The sequence below is a fragment of the Protopterus annectens genome, chromosome 2.part1, assembly GCF_019279795.1.
Source record: "Protopterus annectens isolate FY-2018-M chromosome 2.part1, PAN1.0, whole genome shotgun sequence".
Taxonomy (NCBI): domain Eukaryota; kingdom Metazoa; phylum Chordata; order Ceratodontiformes; family Protopteridae; genus Protopterus; species Protopterus annectens.
In genome coordinates, this window is record NC_056729.1 from 1,911,738,807 (window position 1) to 1,911,752,730 (window position 13,924).

At 37.8% G+C, this 13,924-nt stretch overlaps 1 protein-coding gene across 2 annotated transcripts in view; it reads right to left on the minus strand.

Moving 5' to 3' along the window:
* LOC122794810 (IgGFc-binding protein-like) overlaps positions 1–13,924 on the minus strand; it is a 159,056-nt gene that overhangs the window by 1,044 nt on the left and 144,088 nt on the right. The gene's annotated exons all lie outside the window — the stretch shown is intronic.

Here is a 13,924-nt window from a genome sequence, read left to right on the forward strand (position 1 = left end):
TAATGCTATAGGAACAACTTGCAGAATTCACTCCAATTGTGCAATGCCTTTCATGTCTACAGTGACTGTGCTGCACACCATCCCAAACAGTGCGTAACAACACAGGCACTAATTATTCCATATCCAAACTTTTTGCTTCATATTTGTATAGGAAGCATGTCTAACTCCATACTTTACAGCAGTGCTTTGAATCAAAGGAAGAGCGTATTCATGACTTCTCGCAACATGCCTTACATTTATATATGATTCCATTCGTCCCTGCTATTGATGGGTACTTATACAATGCATTCACTCATTTAACAAGTCACAAACAGTGGGCTTAAAAATAATTAAAATATCAATTTCAGAATTGTGTAGGTGTAAGGGAAGGAAAAGTGTAACAAGTTCAAAACATTTTAAGAACTGTGTTATGAGAACAATTCAAAAATGTCAAGAGCAACTTTTTCATTAGCATAGCTGCTATGGGATGAGAGAAATAATACTGCAATATAACCTGCAGATGCCATTGTGACCTCATCTTATTATTACTAAGCAGATACCAGTAAGCTAAAGTTTGGTTAAGGGAAGTACAAATCTACTTAGACAATACAAAGCCATCACTACCGTGGTAAAGAAACAGACATTATCAGAAGGTGGTGTAGTGTATAACACTCATATCTGTTTCTATTGGTGGAGGGTTGCACAGCAGTTACCTGAAGACACCCGGGTTTTGGATACTACTAAGTTGGGGGAGGAGATGTTGAGCAGATGGTGCATAGCGGTATTCATAAATAGACAAACTGCGGCATTGCTGAATTACAAAATCAACACAGTATAATTGTTAGGAGACAAAACATGGGAAATGGGCTTGCTAATGCACACTCTCTCTCTCTCACACACACACACACACACACACACACACACACACACACACACACACACACACACACACACACACACACATTCTGATGTTTGGATGAAGAAAATCAGAGAAGGGTGGTGGAGTGCAGGTCGAAAACCTACAACATTAGGCAATCTGTGTATGCATGACATGAAACACAAACTGGTGTTACTTGCATGTCACACTTGTGTACAGTCATACCATAGGCTGCACATAATAGCAAAATTCATACTCACCATACCAAATACATTCAAAGGTCCGCATACTCAGTGAAAACATGGTAAAGAAGGCTTGACAAATACTAGTGGCAAACATCTTCCATGGATTGTGGACACATATGTGGAAGAGCAACAAGTGTGCCAGTATTTATAATAAACAACACTTTTATTTTTTCTTATCATAACTGTATTGTAGTCATGCTATTGTGATATGTTACATTGGCAGTACACAAACATTCCTTAAAAGGAGATGCACTGTACTTTTCCATTTCTGGCTACACCTAAATTCCACCAGAGAAGTCTAACATCTTACTTTTGATTACAGTGGAAGAAGACTGTGCAGTCAACTTCCAGAAATATTTAAAGAAAAATATAGAACTGCAAAAAAAAAGGAAAATAAAAAAGAGTCCAGATGTGATGATGCAAAGCAGAAGTAGGCTAGTGGATGTGTAACATATGCCAGTACAGCTAGGTGGAATTTTGTAAATAATTTTATGTCATTTGTATATCAAACTGATTTGTACAGATGCTTGTGTTGAAAAATGTATTTGTAAAGTTACTTGTGTTTAAAAATATACCAATCGTGGGTCCTGATTGTATTGTAACTGATTAAATGTATATGTTTTAATAGAGGATACTAGAAGACAAGAGGTTAAGTTCAGGCCCTGCTAATTTTTAGAAAAATATCCTGAAATTAAATTACCTGGCTTAGGCCATAAAGATTGCATCTTACTGTTCTGATTGCAGCCAGAGACTAAATGTCTGTGCCAGAGAATGGTTTATTAGTTCCTACAGGAAGAGCGGAAGTGTTCTATAGTTCTCTATCTGTGTGTATGGTAACACATATGTGTTCAATTCTGGTTCAATTTCTAGCAATGGGGGTAGCATGGAAACCAGAAGTCAGATGACCAGATGTATGTGATGTCATTCTGTAATCTAGGACAAAAATGATGTTTTAATACCGGATGAAAGAGAAGTCTCAGGGTGGTGTGTTCTTGGAACCTGGCAAAGAAGGACCCTCACCTACTTCATCTTGCCTTGCTGTAGTAAGTGACCAGTGAATAGTAATTCTTTAGATCAGTCAGAAAAATATAGTGAGATTAGCTAAGCACTATTTTTCTGTATCTGTGAGAATCTATTCATCTGTGTTACTTTAATATTTCCTGTGATTGAAGCTCTGGTGTTTATTGCAAATAGATATTTAGAATTTTCATGTTCTTTTATTATTTATTATTAAATATATTTAAACTTTTCATTGCAGCTGGTCCTTCAGAGAATGTTTTAACCTTTGAGGGTACTCATATCTATTTGTGACTCTGTGGCCACTCCTGAATACCTTACTGCATTGGTCAAAATCTATCATTTGTACTAATATTAATTTCACTCAGTATAATTGGGAACTGTTGTAAGAGCCTTAGAATAGTTGGCTTTGGAGTGCTGGTGGCATTAACTAACTTATAGTCTGGGTAGAAGGGGGCATAGCTAGTAATAGTAAATCTGTGCCAACCTTTCCCAGGTGTGCATGTGTATGTGTGCATGTGTGTGTGTGTGTGTGTGTGTGTGTGTGCATGTGTGTGTGTGGGGGGTATGTGAGTGTGAAAATAAAATCGCAAAAAGTGTGTGTGTCAGCTGTTTGGAGCAGGGACACAAAGCACTGGTTTCACAGAGAGGGTACTGCAGGACTTGGCTTGGACACTCAGCTGAGGACTTGACTCTATAGCTGTGCCAGTGGGGAGCCTTACTGAGGACCGGGAGGGAGACAGAGAGAAATCCAAACCCCAGACTGAGTGTATTCCCTGTGTGTATATATTTTTGTTCCAAGTGACCATCCCTCTCCAGTGTCAGTGGTGAGGATTCAGACTGTTTGATTACTGGTCCAGAGAGGAGATATCACACCAGAAAATATAAATAAATGAAAAAAGAAAGAAAGAAAAATAAAGGAAAGCAAAATGAAATAAAAAATACCCAGATTCTACTGGTATGTCAACAAAACATGAAATGTTTTGTGCGTGTGTGTGTGTGTGTGTGTGTGTGTGTGTGTGTGTGTGTGTGTGTGTGTGTGTGCACATGCATGAGTGCGTGTGTGTATGTGTATGTACTCCACCCCTTCCTCTCTTCTTACTCTCACCTCATCTCACTATCCCAACTCCACAACCTTCCATTAAACCCGCCTCCAAATACCCATAACTCCCCAGATTCACACTTCTCTGTTCTAACCTAACATTTCTACTTCCAAATTCTAACACTCTTGTTAAACTCCCGCAGTCCTACCTATACAACCTATCATCACTCTCACAGCACAACTCTCATCCTAACCTTCTCTCATTAAATACTACACAGTTATGCCTCTTATATTCAACATCTTTCTCCTCACTTGTACTTTATACCTCTCTCTCCTTCTAAGACTGTCATCAGTTCAGGCTACTCATCTACCTCCCCACCCTCTCATTTTATTTCATCCTTCTCTCACACCCTCCACAGCTGTTCTGCAATCTGTTGTAGTTTTCATAAAACTGACTTAATCTTACTAAAGAAACTGATCCTCCTCACCACACAATACAGCCCTCCTCACTACCAAGTCCATAAATAACTCCACAATCTAAAAAAGAAGCCCCTACCTAGCACTTCCCAATTCTCTGCAACTTAGTTCTATGTGGTAATATACACCCTAACCCTGGCCTATCTCATCCCTATCATAACTGCCCTAATTCAATTAAATCCCTAAAATGCAGCACAATTAATCTCCAAAGCATTAGAAACAAAATTCCACAACTACATGCATGGTTAAGTCAACACAAACCTGATTTTACCACCATTACTGAAACCTGGCTAAAACCATATATGAAAGATTCTGAATTTCTACTTCCCAACTACTCCAGCCTCAGAACTAACAGACTTCACAAAAAAGGTGGAGGCAACTCCTTACTATTCCCAAGTACCTTTACAGTAATTCCCTATTCTAAACCAATTCCCCTCTTTTCCATGGCAGAGTTGCTTGTCACTTTCCTAAACCTAAACAACTGCAAAAACCTTTGCATCATAGTCATATACATTCCCACAGGGAAGAATACTCCTATTCTAGAATAAATTTTTGCCTGGACAACTAACAACATAAAAAAAAATGAAACTATTATTCTAGGCAACATTAATATCAATTGGCTTGATATGTCCAATAATAACTCTTCTACTAATATCAACCTTCACATTTACATATAGCTAATTTCTGACATCACCAGACCAGACAACAAAAACAACAAAGGCTCAATCTTGGACTGGATCTTGGTTACTGATGCTGACAAAATTACCTCCTCCATCACACTTTCTGACAATATTAGCGACCACTTTCCAGCATTTATGTCAGCCCACCTCATTAGCAAATATTCACCAATATCGGCATACCAGAGATCTATCCCACATCTCCCCCAAATACTTTCAATGACATCCTAACTTGAGTCCTCTAAAATCTCTTCCAGTCAGTGAAGCTGTGGAATTCTTTAATTCTACATATCTCAGGATCCTAAATAGTCTTGCCCCACTCTGGCAAAAAAGAATTAAAGCAAAACATGCCAACTGGCTTGCAAAGTCCATAAAGCAAGTTATGCTTTCTAGGGACAAAGCCTGGAAAGCCTGGCAAAAAATAAAACACCTTCCAACCTCATGCAATACAAGCAACTTTGTAATCAGGCCAAATGCTTAGTTGTCAAAAATAAAAAAAGAATACCTTCAAGCTATCCAAGACCAGCATAGACAAAACCCCAAGAAATTCTAGAGAGCAATTAACTCCCTACTCCACCCAGATACTAACAATACTCTATGCCAAAACCCAGAAAAAAACTCCCTCAGAGCTAGCCTCACTCTTTAAGACATACCTCATTGACACCATTGCCAAACATACCACTACCTTCCCACCCATCAACCCAGTAAGATCATCAGAACATACCTCTTCAAATCCTCTACCTACATACCTCACAACCCCTTAGATCAAGAAATCTGGAGAAATCCTTAAGTAATGGGAGGAAAAAGGCCCAAAAATAGGGACACTTTTTAAATATTGCTCTTACAAACTTGGAAAATAGATAGAAAAAAAGATTTTTGCATTAACATGAATTTTCTGAGGGGTATGACGTCTGAAACTCAAATGTCTGTCATTATTTTCTGCCTTCAACCCTTAATTACTTTCCAAAGATTTGCAAAGAAAACACAATTTTATGAGAAACAGATCAAAATTATGAGGCAAAAAATCTGGACATTCTGCAAAAATCTGTACAGTTGAGAGGTATGTAACCTATTTTCTCACTGGGTCTATATTAGATACTTGAAGTTACTGAACTTTGAATACAATATGGTCGACACCATATCATCAAAGTTCAGGAACATCGAATATCTAATAAAAAAACTCAAAACAAAACAGGAAACACAACTACTTGCTGTAAGCAGGGGGGCAACCCCCCTGCACCCCCCTACATGGGGGCTGTACCCACCACACCCCCCGTTACTTAAATATATCAAGTCTGAGATTGGACAACAGTGTAGGAGGGGGAAATCTTCCCTTTCCGCACTGTAGTGCATTAAAGTGCGATCTCAGAGTTGGTATATTTAAATAGTGGGGGGTGTGGGGTGCAGGGGGGCTTGCCCCCCTGTTTTGACCCATCAGGGTACGTTTCCTTACTTTTATTTATTTATTTTTTAATTTCGATGTTACGGAACATCGATCATATGGTGTCGACCATATGGTATTCGAAGTTCCGTAACTTCGATTTTATAATATAGGCCCTTTCTCACTATCACCTATTCCCACATCTACCATCCAAAAACGTCTTCATAAACTAAAACCATGCACTAATGCCCCAGATAACTTACCTGCAGAATACTTATAACTTCCAGCCTCTTCCATTACCTACCCCATCAGCATTCTCCTCAACAGGTCCAAGGAATCATGCATACCTCATACCTGGAAAAAAGGCATTTGTCCTCCCTCGTCACAAAGGCGGCTGCAAACCCGACATCTCAAACTTCCATCTTATCACCATTCTTTCTCTCATCTCTAAAATACTAGAGAAGTACATTCACACCCAGCTACTAAATCACCTGGTAAAACACCAGCTCCTTTCCCCCACTCAACATGCCTTTAGGCCCAGACATAGCACCAACACTGCCCTCATTTCCTTCTTAGACACAATAAATAGAGCTCAAGATGCTGGCTCCTTTGTCTCTGCCCTCTTTCTTGATCAGTCAAAGGCATTTGACACTATTTCCCACTCCCTACTTATCACTAAACTCTCTGACCTGGGCCTATCTCCCCCTACCTTACAACGGCTTACTAACTATCTCAGCAATAGGCAGCAATTTTCTATATGCCAGAACTCTCCCTCCCCTTTCATCAATACAAATACAGGGGTTGCCCAAGGTTCAATTTTGGGTCCCTCCTATTCAGTATATTTGTCAATAACTTTCATACCACTCTAACCCACTGTACTGTCATCCAATATGCTGATGACTCAACTATCATTTGCTCTTAAAAATCTGCCACTGTACTACAGCATCTCACCCAAGAACCATTTACCTTCACTGAAACCTGGATGTCTCAAAACCATCTCACCTCAACCCCAATAAAATAAAACTCTTAACGTTCACCCCTACAAAATCTACTGCTGTTGAAAAGTCACTACTTACTGTTCACTCCCAAAACAACACTATCATCGAAGTTATCCCTAGTAGCAAATTGCTAGGAGTCAACATTGATGACACATTAACCTTTGACCTTCACATCTATAAAAACTCATCAAAAGCATGGTGCCCTTTATAGGCACAACTGTTTTCTTAGCCTCTCCACTAAAAAGGCCCTGGCATCATCCTTTCTGCTTCCAACTCTATTATATGGTGCCCCAATCCTCACCAATCTACAATCCTCCTTAAAAACTAAACTTGACTCTAGCTACAACAAAGTCACAAAATTTGTTATGAATGCTACATTTTCTACCCACTACTGCTCCTCTCTGCATGATGTAAACTGACTAGAATTCCCTCACCATCTCACTTATCTACAGCTAACTACAGCTCACAAGTTAATCTATCGACTTGAAACATGCCCTTCTCTCTTCTCCATACTGACTATGTACCACCCTAATCGCCACCTCAGGTCTGCATCAAAATGCTAATGACTGTTGAGAAACCCAAGATCTCAGCTGGCCAAATGTTATATTCTCATAATGTCTCCAAGTTGTGGAATAATCTCCATCCTTCACTCAAGACTATCAGCAACCCTGGCTCCTTTAAAAAAATCCCTCAAATTACATCTCTCCTTCCACTGGCTATGCTCCTGTACCTCAACATATAACCCCACCTCCTGACTTCTCTCTCTGCAGTCTCAACTTTAACTATTCTATTCCAAACAGCTCCTCTCATTCATCTCTACCATACTGACCTCTTGTTGTCTCTTTAACTTGACTCTTTCTTCCTATAACCCTGCTGCCACCTCCTTTCTACCATGTAGTCAACCCACTCTGCTAAAACATTCTACAGAAATATTTATTCTCACGTGTTATTTAAATACTTGTCATCTTTTACTGCCACATTTGTACCTGATTGTAAACATTATCTCTATTTTTGCTATTTATGTTTTCTTTAAATGTGAATGTACTGCTCAAATAATTCTGTTCAATGTATTATTATTTTACTTTTTTATGTAATTAATGCAGAGCTTTTCTCCTCAGGCTTCCACTGTAAATGGGCTCTTTATAGGCCCAGTGGACTTTCCCTGTTAACAAATGCAATAAATAAATAAATGTGTGTGTGTGTGTGTGTGTGTGTGTGTGTGTGTGTGTGTGTGTGTGTGTGTGTGTGTGTGTGTGTGTGTGTGTTTAATTATTTTCAACAAATGTCTGTATTTCTGCCAAAATGTAACTTTCTGAGCTCAGTCTTTCAACTTAACATCTGTGGATACCCACTATCTGAAATATGACACTAAATTTATGCAAATCATATGGAAAATGTGATTGAGAAAAACTAACAAGAAATGAAATTTATAAATGAAATCAATTAACAGTGTATCATTGTTTATAGGTTCATAGGTAGCAGAATATTCAAACAAATGGCTAACCTAAGATAATTTTATCCAAATTCCATATAGTGAAAATGATTTAACGCTGCTAAAATCTTATAAATCTGCATCCAATTGAATAGTTGATATTGAAGTCAGCAAAATATGATACATATTTATTTCTTAATGTTCCCTGGAAATTTTTCAAAATTACTTGACTGTGTAAAATTTTATGGTAATAGAAAAAAGTGAATGTTGTCAAAAGACAGTGTTCACAGATTCACCTCTGTCAGTCAACTCACAATATAGGTAAGTCAAGCAAAGCTACAGGGGTGAGGGGTAATGTGTGTTTGTATGTGGCTGTGTGTGTGTGTGTATATGAATATCTGTAGAGGCATGATTCATGCTGAATGAATGTGTGTGTGTGTGTGTGTGTGTGTGTGTGTGTGTGTGTGTGTGTGTGTTTGTGTGAGTGTGTGACTGTGATAATTTGACACATTGGCTGCTTTGAAGAAAATGAGTGTCTATTGATTTACATTTTCTCGATGCATTTAATGGTGATTAATCATAATTGCCAATGAGTTTTTTCAATGTTTTGTATTTCAACCAAACTTACTTGTGATAATTAATTATTAATGATATGCATATATATGTATAGTGTTTCTGCTGCTTTTAATTTCTCCAAGTCTTTTGGTTTTCTAATAACATGATGGGAATGGACCCAATTCTTAAGTCAAAGTACTATTAAAGTTCATGAAATTAATATTGTTTCACTCTTTGATGTCAGCCAAAAGTGCTCTTTACAGCACCCGCAGTGCGCCCAGTAATGACTCCTTCTGCAATTTGTACGGTGTTACATAAATTGGTAACATATCTAAATACGATTGTAAATTCTTTTTTATAAGACCCGTTGTTCCTACTACTATTGGAACTGTCTGGGTATCTTTCTTCCACATGGCTCTCATTTCTGCCTGCAGATCCTGGTATTTTATGACTTTGTGTCTCTCTGTACACAAGACGCTGTAGTCACTGGGTATGGTGATTTCAATGATCAATGTTACTTTTGTCTTCTTTTCTTGGACCGGTATATCCATTTTTCTAGCATCTGTCTTTTGGACTGTTGGTATTGGGTGATCCCATGTGATATAAACTTCATCATTCTCTATGATTCTTTGTGGCTCATGTTGCCAGTGTTTTTCAGCCACTTTGATACCATAATGCTTGCGCAATATCCAGTGGAACAGTCTTGCCACATTATTATGTCTTTCAGTATAGAGTCCCTCTGCCATTAGTTTGTCGCAACCAGCAACAAGGTGTGTGACTGTTCCCAATTTGGTCTTACAAAACCTACATATGTCTGTTTCTCACACATGTTCAATGGACTTTGTAAACCAGCGTGTATGTGGCCCACTGTCTTGGGCTGCCAATATTAACCTTTCATTTCTTGGTTTGAATTCGCCTCTCCTTAACCATTCCTGCATTCGTTCTTGATCTACATCAGGCTCTTCCAGAAGTTTTCTATACTTGCAGCTATATTTATTTATTTTTTTCCACATTTCTTGCATTCTCTTCTGGTTCTTTACCTTATAATCTTTCTTTTGTTTTTTAGCAAATTCAGTTGCTGTCTGGTTTTTATCCACTTCTGGTTTGATTTCCATTCCTGCTTGACGTCAATATGCTTCTGCTAAATTAAGCAGAGATGTCATCTTAGATTTATTCTCCTCATGTTTCAAAACATTCACTACATTTGGATCTTGTGAGGTCAGTAAATATGTGTGGAGTCCCATAATTGCAGATCTATACATGTAATCAATTTCAAGGAGGCCCATCCCTCCTTTGGAATGGGGAATATATAATCTTGGTATACACTGATTTTTATAAATCATTTGGTGAGCATGAAGCATCCTTCTTGTTTTAATATCCAATCTATCCAATAATTTTTGGGACCAGTCAATCACTCCAAAACTATAAGTTAGGAAAGGAAGAACAAATTTATTTATAGATTGGATCTTGTTCTTAGATGTCAATGCTATTTTCAGGATTAATTTAGGTATTCTAAAGTACTTCTTACTGAGTTTTATTTGCATTTGTTCATGTTTTATTGCTGATCCTTCATCAATTCCCAAATATTTATATGCTCTCTCTTGTGCAAGTTGTTTTATATCACATTCTTGTCCCGTGCTGCAGTTTTCCTTTTTTAAAGGTTGCTTTTGCACATTTATCAAGACCAAATGACATTCCAATATCATCTAAAAAAGTTTTGACAACCTGCAGCTGTGCTTTCAGTTCCTCATCTGATGAGCTATACAGTTTTAAATCATCGACAAAGAGAAGATGAGAAGTAAACAGCTCAATGAATTAGTGACAAGGCAGAATAGCAACAGTGACAAAGAGTCACGTTGGAATATCCCCCTTCGAATTTTTATCCCTGGGGTAATAATCTGTCCTTTATAATGGCTTAATTGCAAAGTGGTCTGCCACTGTTTCATGGTTACTGTAATGTAGTCAATCAGTGTAGGGCGTATCTTATAAATTTTAAGCAGTCTTTTATCCATGAATGTGGGATACTATCAAATGATTTTTTGTAGTCAATCCATGCCATACTTAGATTCTTCCCCTTCTTACAGTTCTCCACTATAACTTTGTTTAACAACAAATGATCCTTTGTTCCATATGACTTTCTTTTATTGCCCTTTTGTTCTGCTGCCATAATTGAGTTTTCTTCTAAATGACTATAAACTCTGTTGGCGTCAATTCCCGTGTATAGTTTATACATCCTTAGAAGACAAGTTATTGATCTATAATTATTAGAGTAGCTTGCAGGTTCACTCTTAAGTAAGAGCATTGTTTTTCCTGTTGTTAACCAATATGGTGTGTGTTCAGGGTGCCCATATAAATAGTTCTTACTCATGGCTAAATCTTCATGCAAAGAAGTTAATACTTTAAGCCAAAAGTTATGTACTGCATCTGGGCCTGGGATTTTCCATTTAGAGGCTTTGCTCAACTTTGTTTCAATCTCTCTGGCTGTTATTTCATTCCATTATATATCCTGTACCTTTAAACTTCTTATTCTTTCATTTACTTCTTCTGCCAATTTAGCATCTTTGTTATGTTCCACAAGATCTTCATAGCTACTTCTCCAAAATGTATCTACTTCCTCCTTTTTTGGCAGTCTTTCAATTCCTTTTACCTTATTTCTTAATTCTCTATAAAACTTTTTTTGGATCATCACTAAATTGCTTATTTTGTGCTTTTCCCTTATATTTATCTTTGTATCTTCTAAGTCTTTCTGCCTGTTTTGAAATTTTTAATTTATCTCCAGTAGTGCATAATAGATCCTGATCTGTTCTAATACTGTGCATTGCTTTTATCACATCTATCTTTATTAGTATTTTTGTTGATCTATTCCCACTTCTATAATCTTCTAACAGTGACACTTCTTGTCTTAGCTGCTTTAAAGTTTTCTCTATTTGATATTTCCATGGTGGTATTCGCTTTCGCCCCTCTTTTCCCTTGCTACCCTATGTTCCTGTGGTAGAACTTTATCAGTTATTAATTTAGCAGCACAGTAATATATTCTGTTTACTTCTGTTATATCGCATGAATCTCTATGGACAGTCCTAATTACTGTGTTCATTTGTTTTATCAAGCTTCTGACTTTTGGGGTTTTATTAACCTTCTGCAATCTATTTCTCTCATTGATCTTGATATATCTGTCTTTGTCTATTAAATCAAGCAACTCTTCTCTTAACTCCTTTTCTTCCATACTGAGGGCACATCCCTTGTTTTCCGTTTCCTGCGGGCATTCTTTAGAAAGTTCTATACCATCTTCTTGTGGCACATTCTCTTCAATTTCTTCCTGTGTCATTGGTTGTTCTGTCATATGGGAACTCATTGGCCTGCTGTCTAGCTTCAAATGAATTTTTATACTGGTTTCCTATGGAAGGCTCCAAAATATCTTGATATGGCACCTAACCAATTGTTTCCTCTTCCACTGGTTTCCACTTAATTTGGATATCCATTGCTCTATCCTGTTGTGATGCTTTCTGCATTTGATTTACTACACTGAATCCTTCTCTTTGCAGCTGTTCCATAACTTCAGTTTTTATTTCTTTGACTTCTCCATTACTAATCTCTTTTTCTACTTTTCCTCTTAGTCTTCTTATTTTTTGTATTGTAAAGTTTTCCATATCCAGATTCCTTTCCCTATATTTTTCTTCAGGTATCTTTGGTGCTGCTCTTTTTGTATTGGTTAGTTTTGCTTTCTCCTTTGCATAAATATTACACCATATTAAATCTCTTTCCTTTCCCTGTCGATATTTCTTCCTCACATGTCTCCTGATCTTCTTGCTTTTCCTTCTGGGGACTTTCTCCATCATGCTGTAATGTAATCTGTTTTAGACCTTCTACATTAACTCCTTCACCTTGCAGGCACTCCATAACTTCAACTTCTATTTCTTTAACTTCTGCTTTACTAATTGTCTTTTCATCATAAAATCTTTGTGCTATTAATCTTTCTATTGTGAAATGTTCCATATCTGGATGCCTTTGCCTGTATTTCTCTTTGAATATCTTTGAGACTGCCTTCTCTATATTAGTTAACTTGGGTTTCTCCTTTGCATAAATATTGCACCATATCAAATCTCTATTTCTTTCCCATGTCCATATTTCTTTTTTTATATTTTTCAAATATCTCTAGGTTTTGTTGTTTATATTTTCTCACTTTCTCAGATACTTCTTTTTCCAAACAGATCAAAATTTCATGATCTATATACTGTTTTTCAAAAATCTGTTGTATTACACAATTTTTTATTTGAAGCTTCTGACAGTTTCTCCTGCAGGAGAATTTTTCTTTCCTCTAATTTGTCTCTTAATCATTTTGTATATCTTGTGTCTGGAAATTCTGGGCTTTTTACATAATAGTAACAATACATAATTTATTTCTTGTCCTCAATAGTCCACTCTGTCATCTTTATGGCTCTCTTTGGCTAATCAGTTTTTGTCATTTTTATGGACTGCTACTTTCTTCTACAATGTAGATACATCCTCACCCTGAGCCTGGCCTGGCCCCATTGTAGGAATGTTTCCATATTTTGAGGATTCTACACTCCTGGCACCAGTGGGCAGCCACGGTGGTGCAGTGGTTAGCATTGTCACCTCACAGCAAGAAGTTCTCCGGTTCGATCCTCGGCTGGGGTGGAATTTGCATGTTCTCCCTGTGGTCGCGTGGGTTTCCTCCGAGTGCTCTGGTTTTCTCCCACATCCCAAAGACATGCTGTAGGTGGATTGGATACTCTAAATTGGCCCTAGGTGTGAGTGTGTGTGTGTGTGTGTGTGTGTGTGTGTGTGTGTGCCTTCTGTGGAAGATTGGGTGCTGGGCTGGCAACTCGACACTGTAAAACTCCACTGCCAATCATGAGTGGACAGATGATCTGCTGTGGTGACCCCTAACTGGGAAAAAGAAGAAGACACTGCTGGCACTAGTGCGCCTACCAGGATTGGGCACTTTTTTATCCTGGGTGTTGTGCACCCAGCTATTTTTTTTATTTTTGATTTACTTCTGTCCATGATATATGCTATATAAATACAATCTATACTGTACATCAGTGTCCCCTTGGTGAGATTTTGTGAAAAACAGGGTCCACCTCGCAAAGGTACTCACCAAGACTTGAGGATGAATTCAGTTTCAGCACTACTACACTCCTTTATTTGCTGTCTTTTCATCTCTCCATCAGGACCCTTATAGTGTGTGTGTGTGTGTGTGTGTGTGTGTGTGTGTGTGTGTGT